This window comes from Manacus candei, unplaced genomic scaffold (assembly GCF_025592945.1).
Source record: "Manacus candei isolate 608988 ecotype Guabito, Panama unplaced genomic scaffold, ASM2559294v1 h1tg000037l, whole genome shotgun sequence".
Taxonomy (NCBI): Eukaryota; Metazoa; Chordata; class Aves; order Passeriformes; family Pipridae; genus Manacus; species Manacus candei.
In genome coordinates, this window is record NW_026138085.1 from 14,582,318 (window position 1) to 14,598,568 (window position 16,251).

Below are 16,251 nucleotides of genomic sequence, written 5' to 3' on the forward strand. Positions count from 1 at the left end.
TGGGGATCTTGTAAATTCAGGTTATCTCTGACCATGTTAGCCAAATACTCTTCTAAATTGTGCTGGTGCATATTTGCAGACTTCAAGGGGATTGAGCAAGTGTGGTGGGAAAGGCCTGCAGAGGAGTACGAGCAATTTGGAGCTGTGTTACTACATCACAGAAGTGGCATTGCTGGCAGATATCCTCAGTCATCTGTCAGTATTAACTTCTGAAAGCAACTTAGCAGAGGTGCCTGCTTGCTCTCCGCATGCTGGATCCCAGGAGCAGTGTTTTAATGGGGAGACTGGCAAGCCTCAAATTAAAGTTCACTTGCAGTGTTGCAATAGAGATGTTACAAGATGCTGCCTCAAGGCACTCCTTTATTGGGTGCTCTTACAGCTCTCCTAAAGCTGCTTTCTGGTTGCATTCCCTCGGGTTTAATTTCAGATATTTTGACATATCTAATATATTTTCCACTGTAACTTAAACCTTGTGACAGTCTGGGCCATACAGACTTATCTATAGGCAATCTGAGGAGTGGTGGTGAAGATTTTTGGATGTTTGCCAGTCCTGGGTAGGGCACTTGCCCTGATATCTATAGAGACAGTGTACTGATGTGCCCCCCAGCTGGGTCCTGACAAGCCTCTGCAGGCTGCATCACGATACAGCTCTGCAAGATATGCCAGAATTTTATGTGAGTTTCCCCCCTGGATGTGGGTCTAAGTTTTATGCAGCTACAGCTGAGATATTTCCAGAGAGGAATCTTTTATCCTGGCCTTCCCCTGAGCAACCTACTCGCTAAAGCAGAGAAGATTAAATTCATCGTGATCTCCCATCCCAGTGGCCCCTACAGCTGGGTTTGCCCTTTGGTGCTTGGGAGATGGAGTTAAATTACTGAGAAAGCGTCTCCAAGCAGAGCCTTTTCCCTTGGTGTGTCTCAGCCAGAGATGGCCAGAACACGTGCAGCGCGTGGATCGCCGGCACTTCGCTCCTGCTGTTTTTAGCTCTGGCAGAAGCTCCCCCTGCATGCTCAGGATGCCACCCCAACAGCTGCAGCTCTCTTGATGGACACACCAGCACCTCTGGCCCTCAAGTTTGCAGGGTTTAGTGCCCACAAGCAAGGACATTTAGATTTATGTTGCCTGTTCTCTGGCAGAAATTTTCTACCTGCCCTCTGTGCGTGGCACCTTTTATCGGAGTTAGAGACTGGTACGGGGAGGAAGAGGCACTGGTGGGAAGCCTGTTTTCTGGCTAGACAGCAGGGCTTAAGTGCTTAAGGCAGAGCTCAATTGTGAGTATAAATAGCACTCCAGAAGGGCAGTGGAAATGACTCTCATACAAAGCAGCTGAACTGGGACCCAGCAAAATAATAACCTCCCTTGTGAAACCCACACCAGTGTCTTGAGACCTGCTGGCTGTGTCAGGCCTGGGTGCAAACTGGGAATCTTGAAAAGTTTTCCAGATGGGGATTGTGAGCCTCTGCAAGTGCCTTTGGTGGAGGAGCTGGATGAGAGCGGGCTGGGTTTCTCTCCGGGTTTTATATTCGAAGCTGGTTTTGTGTGTCCTAAATATTAGATAAGTTCTTAGGGGAAGAGCTTGGTGCCGTTCTCTTTGGGGCAGCTGGATTTTTGAGCTGCAGGAATTAAGCTCCTGGATGACGAGCTAAAAGTAACTAAGTAAGCTAAAGCCAAAAGTAACTTCACCCTAAAAGTAAGTGTCTGTCTCTGTTTCTATCCCACTCTTTGCTTCTAGAAGGGCATCGTGTCTAATTTCATGCATGTAAATAAATCTTTTATCCCTAAACTGTCACAGGAGACCCTCAGGCATCTGAGGGATTCTCATTTATGCCAGACATGGATTAATCCAGTCATTTTCCTCTGTGATGCTGTCACCTGACGTGCCTGTGCCTGCCAGGACAGCAGATGGCACCAGCACTCTGTGCTGCTCAGCAAACCGCAGGTGACCCCAGCACAGCCTCGACTGGTGACCGAGCAGGTGAAACAGTGCTGAGCGTTTCACCCGTAAAATTCAGGTCATAGCAGAGGTGTTTTCTTGTTGGTTTTTTTTGTTTGTTTGTTTATTTTGGATTTTTTTTTTTTGTTTGTTTGTTTATTTTGGATTTTTTTGTTTGTTTGTTTGTTGGTTTGGTTTGGTTTCGGTTTTTGTTTTTGTTTTTTTTTTTTTTTTTTGTTTAATATAAGCAACTTTATTGGCAGCTGGTGGCTGTAATTCTTCCTGTAATTCCCTTTCCCCTTGTGGGTTTGATTTCTGCTTGGGGGTTGCTGGATGGGACAGGGCTCCTTGTTGCCCAGGTGGGCACAGACACACCCCCTCAGGGGCTGGGACAGCAGCTTGGTGGAGCTGTAGGGTGGCATGGGCTGCTCTGTCAGCTCCCGTGGCCAGGGCCATGTCTGGGTGTGTGACAGCAATGACCAGGAACTGTGGCCCCTATTTGAACCTGGCCCAGCAGTCTCACAAGTCCTCAGTCCTTTGCCTAAGAAGCTTTTGCACAAGTTCTCCATAGCAGAGCCTGGACATGAAATGAAACATTCAGCAGGTACAGCAAGGGAAAGGGGTGGAAAACAAAGCCAGGAGATGCAAGACAGGCCAGGGCAGAAGAAATTGCATTCATTGATTGAGGTGATGTTGAATTGCTCTTCTCTGCTTGCCTTGTGGTTGCAGGAGAGTTCCAAAGCTCTGAGCACAGCTCTGGTTTGTTGTCTAACAAACATATCTCTATGTTTGACCTGGGGCAAGCTTATGGAAGTATTAGTGAAAGCTTTTAAGTTGTCAGGTCAAGTCTGCCCAAGGTAGCTATAAGCAAGGTTTCTGGGGCATGTGGCTTGGTTTTGTAGCCAGTCCTTGCCTCTCCCTGACTGTCTTTGCCAGACACTGTCTGAGTTTCTCCTTGGTGTCTCCCTGTGCATCTCTCATTCTGACCTCATGTGTGACCTCCCCCATGGCTTTGCTCCTGAGTTGTGTAAGTATCCAAGATGCTGCTGCCTTGTGAGGACACAGGGCTTGCTCCTCTCGTGAGCTGTGGGCACTGTCCTGGGTCTGAGGGGAGCAGCTCTGCCCCAGGCACGTGGGGGAAGGAGGGTGTTTGCAGCAGCACATGGGAAAGCAGATTGATCTTCTGAGGGATTTGAATACCCAAGTCCATTAGGGTTCCCTGGGAAATATCAACTCAGATTCATGCTGGCATACCTTGGAAATAATTTAAAATTAAGTACCAAGACCCAGTGCATTGCAAGACTCCCAGCAGGTAATTCTGAACCCATTAGGAGATTTGTGCTAATTTTGAAAATAATCTTTCTATTTTAAATATTGCTTTGAATGTCTTTTGAACTTGTATATTTGGTAGAAGGGAAGCAATTAAATCAAAGGAAAGATTATGTTGTGTTACTTTAATTGTGATGGATTGAGTCATTTGATGAAGGAAAACATCTACAAAGCATATCTAAGTGCAGAAGCAAAAATGAAAATTGGACTCAGCTGTTCCCTTCCCTATGATAAATATATATTTATGTAATGCATTCCTTCTCATATCTTGATAACACCATGGGCCCACAGTGCATGAATTAACTCCACTGAGAACTGCAGTCAAATTGCCTCTGAGCCTGTGTAAGCACGAGGTGTCAGCCTTTACTCTCAGGTCCCATATGTGTTAATTTATACTTTTATGATTTTAAAGCTACATAAGGGAGAGGGGAAACATCCCTGACTGGAGACATTGCACCAATGCCCAGTGTCATTCAGGGTCCAGGAAATCATCACATGGCTCTTGCCAGTGCTTGATTCTACTGTCAGTGCCACAGGCTGGGAAGTGGAGGTGTGGGATTTTGTCAGAGCCCTACACTAGGCACTGGGTTTCTCTTCAAGAGAAACTGGTGAACCCTGCCTAACTTTCACCTTCAGAAACTTGGACAACGAGTAGTAGACAATTTTATTAAAGCTGTAGTTTTTGGAGGTTTAATTGAATCTAGTTATTGATCTATAAGAGTGGTTTTCAGACTGTGGTTTCTGTGGCTTGTCTTTACCTGGAGGTGTGTTTGGTGAGTGCTGGTCACCTGGTGCCCCCAATCCCAGCACCACAGTCGGCTGCAAGCGCTCGGTGCCTCCAGGGACTGGCACGTACGGAAAGAGGCACAGCAAATATATGGGCTGTCTGATGCCACCATGCTTATTGTTAGCTCCCTTCAGGGTATATCATCTGTCTCTGAGCCATTCCAGTTCCTATTTCAGCCCACAAGCTGCTGGCAGCTGCTGTCATTAGAGCTTCTAACTCGAGCATGGGAGTGACGGTGCTAAATGCTGCTGGACAATGTGAATGGCTGGGGTGAGGCTGAATGGCATTTTGTCCAGCAAGGGATGTTTTGTCCTGAAAGAATCATATGTGCAAATGTAGAGCAACAGCTTGGGCTTCTAATTAAGCTGCAGGTGGAACCTGTGAAGCTCTTGGGACTCTGGAAACTGCAATACAGGTTTTCAAATCTGTGTGCTGTGGTAATAAAGCCACTAGGTATTTGAGGCTGGTGTTGGCTGTGAACTGCCCCTCTCTGATCATACTTTGGTTAATGAAAATATTGGATAAAAATGCAAAGATTTTGAGTTGTGAAAATGTGTGTTTACACCACTAATCACTTGAAAAATCAATCTCCAGACCTTCATTTGTTGGGAGCAGCTGATTAGCTGCTCTCCATGCTTTTTCTCTTTCAATGAAACCCCTGAGTTGAACGACAGAAGGACTATAATTAGGAGCACTTTTTTCCTTTCCCTGTGACATTCTGTCAAATGTTAGCCAGCAGGTAGCTGGAATAAACAGGACAGAAATGCCTTTGCCCTGTTGGTGTAAGCCCAGGCTTCCCCTGTGCAGATGGGATATGGGGCTGTGCTCCTCTCTGCCCAGGCACCGATAAACATGAGGTTGGATTGTGCTGGTGCTGGATTTGTCAGTGCTCTCTGTCCCTTGCTCAGCTGTCCTGGTGAGGATGCTCTTCCTTTGCCAGCAGACTGTACCTTTGGGGTGCCTAAAGAAGCCACAACTCTGGGTTTCCCTGTGCATCTTTCTCAATAGCCCCTGGTTTGATGATGATGATGGTGACACAAAGATCTTTTGCCCTAGTGAAAGATAACTCAAAGGTTAATATTCTGTGCTCCTGTATTTCACCCTAGAGAGTGATGGCTTGATATGAGAAAGAATGATTCTGAAGGATAGAGAGATGCATTAAAATCATAAAGATCTGTGCTTCTCTTAAAAGACTTCCCTGTTCAAAGGTATATGGTACAATTGGTCTAGCAAGGCCATGGGTAAAAAAAGGGGCTCAGTGAACAAAGCTGAGGGTTTTGTCTTTTTTTCTGACTGATACCTTCTGCTTTCTAAATGGCCACATATCAGCCATCTGGCAAGGAGGAGGTTTTTAGTATGAAAAATTAATTAGGTACAATCTAAGCAGGAGACTGCCTTGAGTTTCTGCAATGCAAAAATTCTTTATACCCATAAAAGACTAGCAGGAAATATGGCACTAAAATAACCACTCCTCTTAAACTTTTGTTGATTTGCTTCTTTTTCAAAAAAAGTGAATTCTCTCAGTTAAAGATATGCCTTGTGCAGGTACTTGCTGTTATCTGAGTTGCCCAACCCAGTCTGTACTACAGGTGTGACCAACACAACCTGCTGCCTTGGCCAAACAAGGATGGCTAATAATGACAGATTGGGCCATAATAGGTTTATAATGTGGGCAAGTAATTATTATGGACTGAAGTAATTCCATCAACCCTTGTGACTGGGGCTGCAGAGATAACACGACAAAATGTCAATACAATAAAAGAGTGAGACGGGAAAAGGCTTTTGGTTATTTTTCCTTCCTTCTTTTCAGAACTGAGCAAGGAAAAAATCTGATTGTTTTATAAATCTAGGCCCTTCATATTTCCAGGAGAAAAATATGTAGAAATTGTAGATTTGCTCACAGAATAGTGAGGATGATGCTGGAGCTCAGCAGAGAGCTCAGGCAGCTCATGCACAAAGCAGGTCTGGATTCTCTTAGGGTTTTGTCTAAATGCAGCTGCATAAATTCATTGATAATACAATGTCTGAACACTGTTTATAGAAGTGTTGGTGTAAGGCGTGGTAATCTGGCAAACAGAGGTCTGGGTTGCTTGGGAAGGGGAGTTGACACAATGCTGGTGCAGGAAGCATTGCAGATACTCCAGGAACGTGCAGAAAAGGGTTGTTGTGTCCCAGGCACTGCTGGGATTCAAAGCAGAATAAGTAAACCTGGGCAGGGATCTAGAGCTGAGTTTGTCCTGACCTTTTGCTATGCTTAAAATGAGGGAATTGATCCGCCAACATGTATTCTTTGTGATATCCAACAACTTCACTTTTAAAAAGTATTTAAAGAGCAAAAGGCTTGAGCAGGAAAAGTTGACTTATTGTGCTGGCAGTACACTGACTCCCCTCAGAAAGTTTAAGCTCATTGTGTTGGGTTTCTGTGGCTGGGTTTTGGTAGCTCGAGATTGCAAGGGTGTTGGTCCCAACTGGAGACTTCCAGCTGATGTAGCTGCACCAACCCAGCCCTGATACTACAGGTGCAACCAGGCTAAGAGAACGTGTGTGTGGACTTGGATTTTGGTTAGTGGAAGTGGTGGACTGATACTGGCAGGGAAGATTCCTTGGCTGATGTGGGCCTCCCCTCTGCAGAGGTAAAGGTGGAAAATGTCTTTTAGGAATTCCTGTACAGCTGCTGTGCTGCAGGTCCAGTGTCTCCTGAGTGCCTCAGGTGTGCTGTGGAAAGCACAGTACTGCCAAAATCTCCAGGAAGGAAAAACATGAGTCTAGCATTTGGTAGCTCAGTGTTCAAGGATGATGCTAGTAAAAATTCCATGGCTTGATTAATGGTGCCAAAGCCTGACCTTTCATTCCCATTGCTCTGTAGTTGTTACTTTTTCATTAAAAAAATCACCTCAGTGAACAGAAACAACGTGTTTGATCTAGACACTGCAGCTGCTAAATTTCCAAGGTTTGCTGGTGTTTTATTTTGTTTTGGGCTGGCTTTTTTTGTTTGTTTGTTTAACTGATTGGTTTTTGTATGGGATTTCTTGTTTGTTTGGGGTTTTTTTTTTCCCTCCGAAATCAAACCTTGATTTTCATTGTCCTGATTGGTTAACCTGAATTACGGGTTGTTAAAAATCCTGGTGCTGTGTTGTTGCATCATGTAGATGTTCTTGCAAAATCCTGTGAGAAATGTCACCTCTGCTGTTTCCCACTAAGTCAGGGAGTGGTAGAGAGGAGGAGGGAGAGAGAAACTGAAAATCCAGGTAGAACGAGCTGAGCACCAGAGGATTCTAGAAACGGGTGACGAGCTTTGAGACAGGAGTAACCCATTTCCTGTAAGTCTTTTGGAAACTCACCCTGGGTGAAACCTTCCTGTCTCCAGAACCATCCCAGACAATGACACATTTCCTACCTTTGATCCTGCACACCAAATGGCTCGTTTTTGAGGTACTCAGTGCATGAAGTGAGTGCTGAGTGAGCCAGATTTGTCTTGGCTGCAGCCGGGAGGATTTAAGAAGGTTCCTCGCTGTGAGAAGGAGATTTCTTTGTACCTCTGTCACCCCCTGGGAATTCTGGAGCCTTTCAAGGCTTTTTGACTAGGACTGCAAGAGTGTTCATTTTTCCAGGAGGATGACTGCTGAGATGTTAAAACTAGTCAGGAGATTAACCTAAATGCTGAGCAGTAGAGTAAAAAGAATGGGTTTTATACAGCCCTAATCATTCGCTTTGAAAGGAGTGTTTGGTCTACCAAAAAGTCTTCAGAGTAATTTATCTAGAAAATAAGTTAACTGTTATTTGATTTTCAGTGTTACCTAAAGCTGACACTGGGATGTGGGCACCTTTAGTTAAAAAAGAGCTGTCAGTACCTGGTTTTCCATTGGGCTTTATGTGGAAGCTGTGCCCAGAGGGGTGGGCAGGGGTGATGGGCACAGGACTGGCTGGTCCTCAGGATGTCTGTCTGTCTGTCTGTGTCTGTCTGTGCTGCAGAAATGGCACCTTGTGCTGATGGTGAGTGTTGGGTAAATGGTGGAATGAGGTTTTCAAGGACTGAAGGACTCATTTCATCGCCTAGGGTATAAGTTTGCTTTCTTTGCATCGGGGTAAATGATGTCAGAGTCAAAGCACATCCAAATCCAGGCACACAGGTTTGCAAGAGGAGCAGGAGGGAAAAACCATGTGGGTAAAAGGAGGTCTAAGGAATGTGAACCTGTAATATGGAGGGATCAGCTGAAGGGTGCACAGCACAGTTCAACTACCAGAAAAAAGGTCTGTGGTGTGGTGAGCAGACGTCTTGGCAGGATCAAAGCCTTCTTTTTAAATCTTTCCGTCACAGTTCCAGTGCTGGAAGCCAGAAATAGCACAGGAGTAGCAGGAGCACCATATGGTGAGCACGGTCCTCTCCAAGACAGGGCTGGAGCTGGGGGCCTGGCTGTGTGCTCTGCTCAGGAGATCTCATTTCAGTGCTGAGCACCAAGGCTTCAGCTTTCAGAGTAAACACGGTGCTAATCTGATTGGTAAAGGTGGCATGTGAGCAATACCTGCCTCGGGGACCAGCTCAATTGCTCCCAAGGTAAAACTAATGAAGTCAGTATAAAAGGTTGACACACATTCATGAAGATCAAATTTGACAAGCATCCTCTAGGTATATTTCACATAAAAAGGAGATGGCAGTAATTTGCAGGATCTCTGGATTCTGGTGGTCTCTTTTTCTCTATCTGTACCACGTACTGAAATATTTGCTTCTCAACCCATCAGGACCCCACAGATGAAATGGGCAGGAAACTTAATTTCTATTGATTTCAGCCCTGGTTGGGTCTGCTGGGTGAAAAAAAATTGGAAAAAAAAAATTACATTTTGCTTGCACACCTGCCCAGACATACCAGGCTCCTGCCTGCTTCATCAGCAGCTCCACAGCACGCCTGCTCACCTCTGCCTTCCTGCTGCCAGCTGAAGTGGCCCCCACTGGGGAATTTTGGTTTTTCTGAGAGACTCCAGCTCCCAGTTTGTCAGCAATGCTAACAAAAAAAAGAGAAAAAGAAAAACTCCCCCGGATTGGGGAGATCCTGAACTGGAGCAGCACCAGCTTCCCAGCAGGGCCAGCAGTGGTTCAGTGATGTACCAGCGCTGCTGGTGTGACACCCACATGGCCCCTCCATGGCCAGCTGTCCCAGGAGCAACCTTCTGGTGAAGTTTTAATTAGGTAAATTTATGATTATGCTTCAGAAAATGCATTTTATCTTATGGAGCAAGGGGGGGGTGAGACTCGATGATCTCAAGAGGCCCCTTCCTGTCCTCAATGGTTCAGTCATTCTGTACAGTTTTAAATTCTACTTAATTATTAAGCTAGCAGCTGAGTTATTTTAGCTTTTTCGAGAAAACAAAAAGCAGCTATTATTTCTTAGCAGCAGATGTACAGTAACCCTTGATTATATTAATTTGTTCATAATTTTTCTTTGTTTGTAATTTGTTTCTGCTCATAACTTGCTGTTGCTACTCTCAGATACTTTTTGTAAAGTTGCTGCAGGTCTCCTCCCTGCAAAAACACACTGAAAGTATTTTAACCCTCACCTCAGCCTTTCAATGTGACTTGAGGACTCCTAAAATCTTAGTACACTGTATATTTTCCTTTAGAAAGAGGCAAGTGCTCAAAGCAAAGGTTCATCAGCTCTGAAAATTGATTCGTCAGCAAATCAAATCATACTAACACAAAAAAATCACTTTTCCCTTGAAATATTTGATTTTTTGTGTATTTCAGTGAATAGAGATGTGAGGTTTAACAGGATACTTGCCCACAATTTTCTTGCATAATGCCCTCAGTATCTCCATGCCTGATCTGTTTGCATGATGGTGACGGGAAGAAAGAAAGTTTTTGTTATCGTTCATCAAAGGCATTTTTTTCTTTTTTTAAACTTAGTGTCAGAGCTTGGGTTTCCTGGAACATCAAGCAGTAATTATCTCCCTGGGTTTGCTGACCTTTCAGTCAACTCGGATTTTGCTTTTGCATTCAATACTAACTCTGTGGCCAGTTTTTAAAGGAGTCTCACAAGTTCATCTTTAATTAGAAACCAGCAATCTTGTTCCTGGTCAATCACAGGACTTCTCTCACTTCAGCTGGTGATTCAGTGCAGTGTGATGATGGTTTTGTTTGCAAGCCTAAACACAGGCAAAATTTGAGCTGGTTTTAGTTAACAAAGAGCACTTCAAAAGATGGTTATGCCCTCGTATGCCTTAGGTTTTGGGGGTTCTGTCTGAAAAATGTGGGGCATCTGACCCTCGTTGGCAGGTTCTGCAGCACTCAGAGGTTGTGGATGATGGAGAATTGGCTCTCCTGGATCATGTTTATGGTCACTAACATGGCTTCAAAGCCACTGGAGTGTGGAGTGTGAGAGTGTTTCCGTGCTCTCAGCCGAGACAAAGGCTGGAGACAGACGGTGCCTGTGGCAACAGACCTTGAGAGCCAGTTTGAGGAGGAAGCTCAGGCTGCCTGAGAGACATGTCTGGTGTTGGTTGCTATGAAGGACAAAAGACACCAGTCCCAAGGAGGAGATCTTTACATCTGATTTCTGTCCAGGGCAGGAGTGCACACAGCATTTGGTGTAAGGGAGAACTTGACCTGCTCACACAGTCAGAAAGGTCTGGGAATAAAGAGCTGGAAGCAATAAGGGACTTAAAGCCACTTGAAATGCACAGATGTGAATGTGTGCTGGATAGGGTATCATGCCATGCTGACAGCCTTGCTGGGTTGACTGATAAAGATATTCTTTACAAATAGTGAAATAATGGCCTGGATATCTTAAAAGAGATTATTTGCTGGCTAATTATCCTTTAGGAGGATAATTAGCCTCACCCTGTGGGTGTGGTGAGGTCCCTCTGACCTTTACTTTGGAGCTCCTCAAAAGAGAATAAACTTGGAGCCACCCCGCGAGGCTGTGCAGAGCCCATCCTGCAGCACAGCTGGAGCAGCCCAGTGTCCCAGGCTCCTCCTGCTCTTTGCAGTGTGTGTGTGTGGATTTCCCTCCTGTGCAAGTTAAATATGAAATGGTCCCCGTGCCTTTTTGTCTCTGTAAAAGTGTCCCGTGAAGACACGATGCTCAAATACAATTTTTTTCTCTGACAGCCCAGATAGCTGCTGGTGTGTTGAGTTAAACATATGTGTATATTTACATGCTGTTACAATCTACTCTGAGGCTTGTAACCTGTATCTCCATTTTCTTGCAGAGTCTTCCTGAGTATCTTCCAGGGTCTGAGCTCCACTGAGCGTTTGTCTTGGCTCTGTTCTGTTCAGCTCCTTCCCTGCATCTTCAGAGGCAAGCCTCTTCCCCAAAATCCACGCTGTTTGGCATTCATCCTGCAGCCAAAGAGAGCTCCTTCAGCAGTGGGATCTGACCAAGAGGCAATGGGAATGGGTAAGGACTGCAAGGCTGTAGTTGCTGTCAGGTTCCTGCAGTTATGTAAAAGGGGAGGAGAGCTAAATAGTTTTGTTGAGGAAATTCCAGAAGAATGGGACAGTTGGCTTGGAGAGACTGTTCTGGGATCTCCTTTCTTGTTTTGATCTACACAAAGCTTATTGAATTTTATTCTTGCTTAGATTGACATCTCATGTGTAAGAAGAGTCATTACACTTATTTGAAAAGCAAACAAAACCCAAACACCACCCCCACCCCCAAATCCAACACACTGATGTGGATTAAGCAGCTCCCATTGGACAACTACTTGAGGAAATATGGGAATATGGTCAGACTACAGTCATGGGATGGCTTTTAATGGTTGTAATGATGGCAAATCCTAAGATGGCTTTGAGGTAGAAATTAAAGCATGGAATCATCTGACACAACTACACCATCCAAGTGATTTTAGTCCCCAAAGTAGTGTTTTTGTAGCTTGTTAACAGAAAAATCTCTTTGCCTGTAATGAGCATGGGAGAGACTTGGATGTGCTGGGAAATGTAAGGGTGCCCTGGGAGCCTGTGGAGGTGGAGGCTGTGCAGAGTCACTGCAGGAGTGCCTGGGAAATCTGGGCCTCCCGGAGCCTCCTCTGGCTCTGCAGCTCCGAATTCATGGAATTGAGCACTGCAGAAGCCTCCAGCCTAACAAAGGAGCTGACAAGGGGGTTTGAGAGAGTCTCTTTAGAGGGAACCCAAACTTTGAGAGCTTCCTGTGACTCTCGTAGCCATTCCTGGCTGGAAGAACTAATTCATGGAGCTGTTACAGCCCTGACATCTACACAAATTAACAAGTTTTCCTCATTAGGCCTGAGGTTGAAGTGAATTCTGCTCAGAGAACAGCTCCACACAGGTGCCAATTCCATCACATTATGTAAATAGCCTGTGACTAATGGAGAAGCCTATGAAATGAAATGAAATAAAATAAAAGGCATCAGTCAGTGCATTTGCATGGAAACCAAAGGAACCTTGTTTAAAAATGAGTGATACCAGACAAGATAATTCTAAGGTTGCCATTGTGGAATATTTCTAAGTGTCTTATTAGCATAGAATTGAAAGGACAGTTTTGTATTTATGGAGTCTATCAGGTTCCACTAAGTACATCTGCTGTCCATCTGACCTTTCATTGTGAGGTTTCTCAAAGGTTTGCTATAGATTTGCTCTCTTCTCATTTTCAATTGTTTTTCTGTATCTACTTTTATCTATTTTTCTCTTCCTATTTTAATTTTTTTTCTCCTCTGCCTTGTACCCCTCAGCTTTTAAATTTTCTCTCTCCTTTCATCAAGCTGGCCATTTTAAATTTTTTTTCTTGTTTGTCACATACCCTGTTGCTTTTTAATTTTTCATTGTGTCTTTTATTTTTTATGTCTCTCCTCTTGGTTCATCCAGACGCTTTAGAGGGTCACCTTGGCACAGTGGTGTCTCTGGAGTGTAATTTGTACCCCTCTGGGTTTGCCAGGGCATCTCTGCAGGTCATCCCTCTTCCTCAGAGCAGTCTTTGTGTCCTCTCCTCCATCTCCTTTGCCTCCAGTGTGTCAGCAGCTCCCTCCTGACATCTGTGCTCTGGTCAAGTCCCCTCCCGAGTGCCTTTGTGCCCTTGAGCTGTGTTTTATCTGCTCTGTGGCCACCCTTTCCATCTGCAGCAGGCTTTCCATTTTTCTTTGACCTCTTGGTGATTCTTGGCCTTTGGGCACATGAGAACTGTCCTACCCCTGTCACAGACAGTACAGTTCACCAGGCAGTTTTACACAGGGTAATATTTATTTGTCAGCCGATGGGAGCAATCAAAGTCTTTAAATCACACACAGCACTGGCACTGCCTTTGTCACAGACAGAATTACAGTCAATAATCAGTTGATCTCTCTGCTCAGCAGAATCATTTCCACAATGAATGCCAGTTCCCAAGTATCTAACCCTAGTTATATGTGCTTACAGTTAAACCAATCAACCATAAAATACACAGACAGGTAAGGGTATGTTCATTTACAAGGATGTTTATAAATATATTAGTCTGGTCTACACAACTTGAACCACTTGAACAAAACTCTGATGCACTTAAAAAAAAAAAAAAAAGACAACCCAAGAATTTGTTTGTACATTGGGATAGCATTTGGGAGTTCAGGTTCCCCCTCTAGTTTTCAATAATTAAATCCATGTTGCTGCTACTCTGAGGAAACTCACAGTCCTCCAGCTGGGACTTGATGATCCTTGTGGGTCCCTTCCAACTCAGAATATTCCATGATTCTGTGATCAAGGAACAACTCTCTGGTGAGAAAGGCTGTTAGAATTTTGTCTACTTGCTATATCAGTACAAAGAGAGGAAATAAAGTTATCAACATTACCCAACACAGGGCAACATTTACCAGTTTAACTTGAGCCATCTTTAGGCATTGCATATTGCAGTTACATATATCACACACCATGCTGGAGTCCATAATACTTATGCTTTAAAAACAAGCAACTCTTCTTTGTTCCTATTCCTGTCAAAGTCATCTCACTCCTACTGACTTGCCTGGAAATTCAGTATCAGGATGCACACGAAGCCACTGGATGTACTGAGAGTCTTCAGGACTGTGATGATCCTCTGTTCAGTTAACAATGATTTTTATAAATGCAGCATCAAGAAGAGATACTTGATAACTGCTCAGGACAGAAATGGAGCATCAGCACTTGAGTCAAATGAAAGTGAGAGGAAGAAATGAGAAGAAGAAATCAAGGCACAAGTATGATTGTTCACATTTGATTCTGAGGAAGTCACTGCTGGGAATGCTGCCACTTGCTAATGAAGAACCTTCTTATGCCAAGATTCAGACTGGAAGGAAAAATTGATTGCTTAAGTTTGATCAGGATGGTGTTACAAAAAGCAGTGGCAATCTTTTTTGTGCCTGTCTGATGCACTGCCCAAGCACTTCTAGGGAGAGACAGTAAAGGGAGACCGTCCATCAGCATCACTTAATTTAAACCAGTGTTAATTTTGTGGCTGTGTTTAAAGCACTTGGGATGTGATACTAAAACCACCTCTGCTATAAAACTAAGCACACTTGGGTGTGCCTAAGGGATGGGAATGCTGGTATGGGAGCCACTTAAGCCAAGTTCATACGTGGGAATCTCAGCTGAGCCTGAGTCAAACTCCAAATACTGTCTGAGACACTTCTGTGAGAACTGAGAGTAATCTGAACTGTTGTGCCAATATTAATAAATTAAACTGTGAATGTCCTGTGCTTGTAGATTGCTTTCAGCATGGGCCCTGAAGCTGTAAACTGTGCTTAAATATGAGGAAGACAGAGAGATCTGTGTTCCAAACTCAGGGAAATCCAGCTGGTAGCCCAGCCTTTTGCAGGAATACCACCAGGATTTGTTAAAATGATCTGTTCAGTGAATGGTCTTCTGGCAGTATTAGGTGACTTTCTGTACAGGCACTGGAATCTCCAAGAAAAGTGAAGCTCCTGGATCAGGTTTGCTCTCATTTAAGCAAATGCAACGAAGACAGTGACCCCCATTATTACCCTGGAGTCTCACTGATGAGAGAACGAGCTCCATCAGCTCCCCCTCACCAGAGCACACACCAGCCCCTCGGGCTGTGCATGGTGTGGTCACAGTGTCATCGACTGCAGGTTTGTGCTTTTACCTTGGTTAAAAACCCGTTTGCTGAACAAGCAGATGGTGTAAACCAGCAACAGAGGGAGCCCAATGACCGAGGGGTGGCATTAATGGAACTAATTAACACTAAGATACTTTATCAGTCTGATCATTGGCCTTTATTAGGTATTTATCTGTCTCCTGGTTTCTTTTCAAGGCAGATATTTAAGTTATGGTTTATACACTTCAGTGCACATGTGTGATATTGGATCTAATTAGAAAAAAATACTAAATGATGCCAAAACTAATCCGTAGCTGTCACTCAGATACTTGATTACTGTGTTGCTAATTCTGCCTTTCTTGCTCCAGTGAGTAGGGCTGACCTTAGGACTTCTGTGGGCTCAGACACTGATGGATTTCAACGAGGTCTTTTCAATCAGGGTGAATCAGGGGGCACTTAAAAATCCAGAGTATCTGCAAGAGCTGGTGAGGCTCCTCTCACAGAGCTGCTCTGATGAGCAGAGTGATGCAGCCAGTCCAAACCGATGCTGCAGCGAGAGCACTGTGGCCTGAAGGAATCCTTTAAGAACTGCTTGACTATGGAAAATGATGGTCCCTCTCCAAGAGAATTTTGTGGCCTTAAGGTAAGTTTCATCACAGCTGAATCAGCAAGGAGCTCACTGTAATATAAATGTTAATTCTTTTAAGTGGGGCACTGGTAAATTGCTAAAGTTAGGGAATACATTGCAAGGAATTTTATGTGCAAGTGTTAAAACAAGGGTTTTAAAAAACTCAGAAGAAGAAAGGACTTTAGCAATAGAAGTAATTAATTATATTTCACTTGAACAAGAGGAAGCAAGGTGAGTTGTTGGACTAAATTGTTCTAAGTATTGTATTTAAATAGCCCAATATAAACTGATTACTTATCACTGTAGCATGGATGACAAATGAGTCTGGTTATTTTTTTATGGCCACACTGGAAAGCGATTTTTAAAATGTTTTAGTCTGAGTTGTGTTCAATATTACACCTTTAGGCTTCTATGCTCTGTGCTACAAAAGAAACTATTTGCAAACATGGCTGGACAGAAATGACCACATTTGCTCAAGTGTGGCCTCGTGCTAGTGCAGAAATGTGGAGAAAGATATTGCTGCAATGAAGATGCAGACCTAATTTTCTACTCAAAGAGAAATCTGGGT

At 44.1% G+C, this 16,251-nt stretch overlaps 1 long non-coding RNA gene across 2 annotated transcripts in view; it reads left to right on the plus strand.

The window, feature by feature from the left end:
- LOC127473936 (uncharacterized) overlaps window positions 1-16,251 on the plus strand; it is a 52,006-nt gene that overhangs the window by 22,938 nt on the left and 12,817 nt on the right. For both annotated transcript variants that reach the window (XR_007905623.1, XR_007905622.1), the window contains exons 7-9: window positions 11,253-11,440; window positions 13,965-15,698; window positions 16,089-16,249. This is a non-coding gene — a long non-coding RNA (uncharacterized LOC127473936). The remainder of the gene's footprint in view (window positions 1-11,252; window positions 11,441-13,964; window positions 15,699-16,088; window positions 16,250-16,251) is intronic.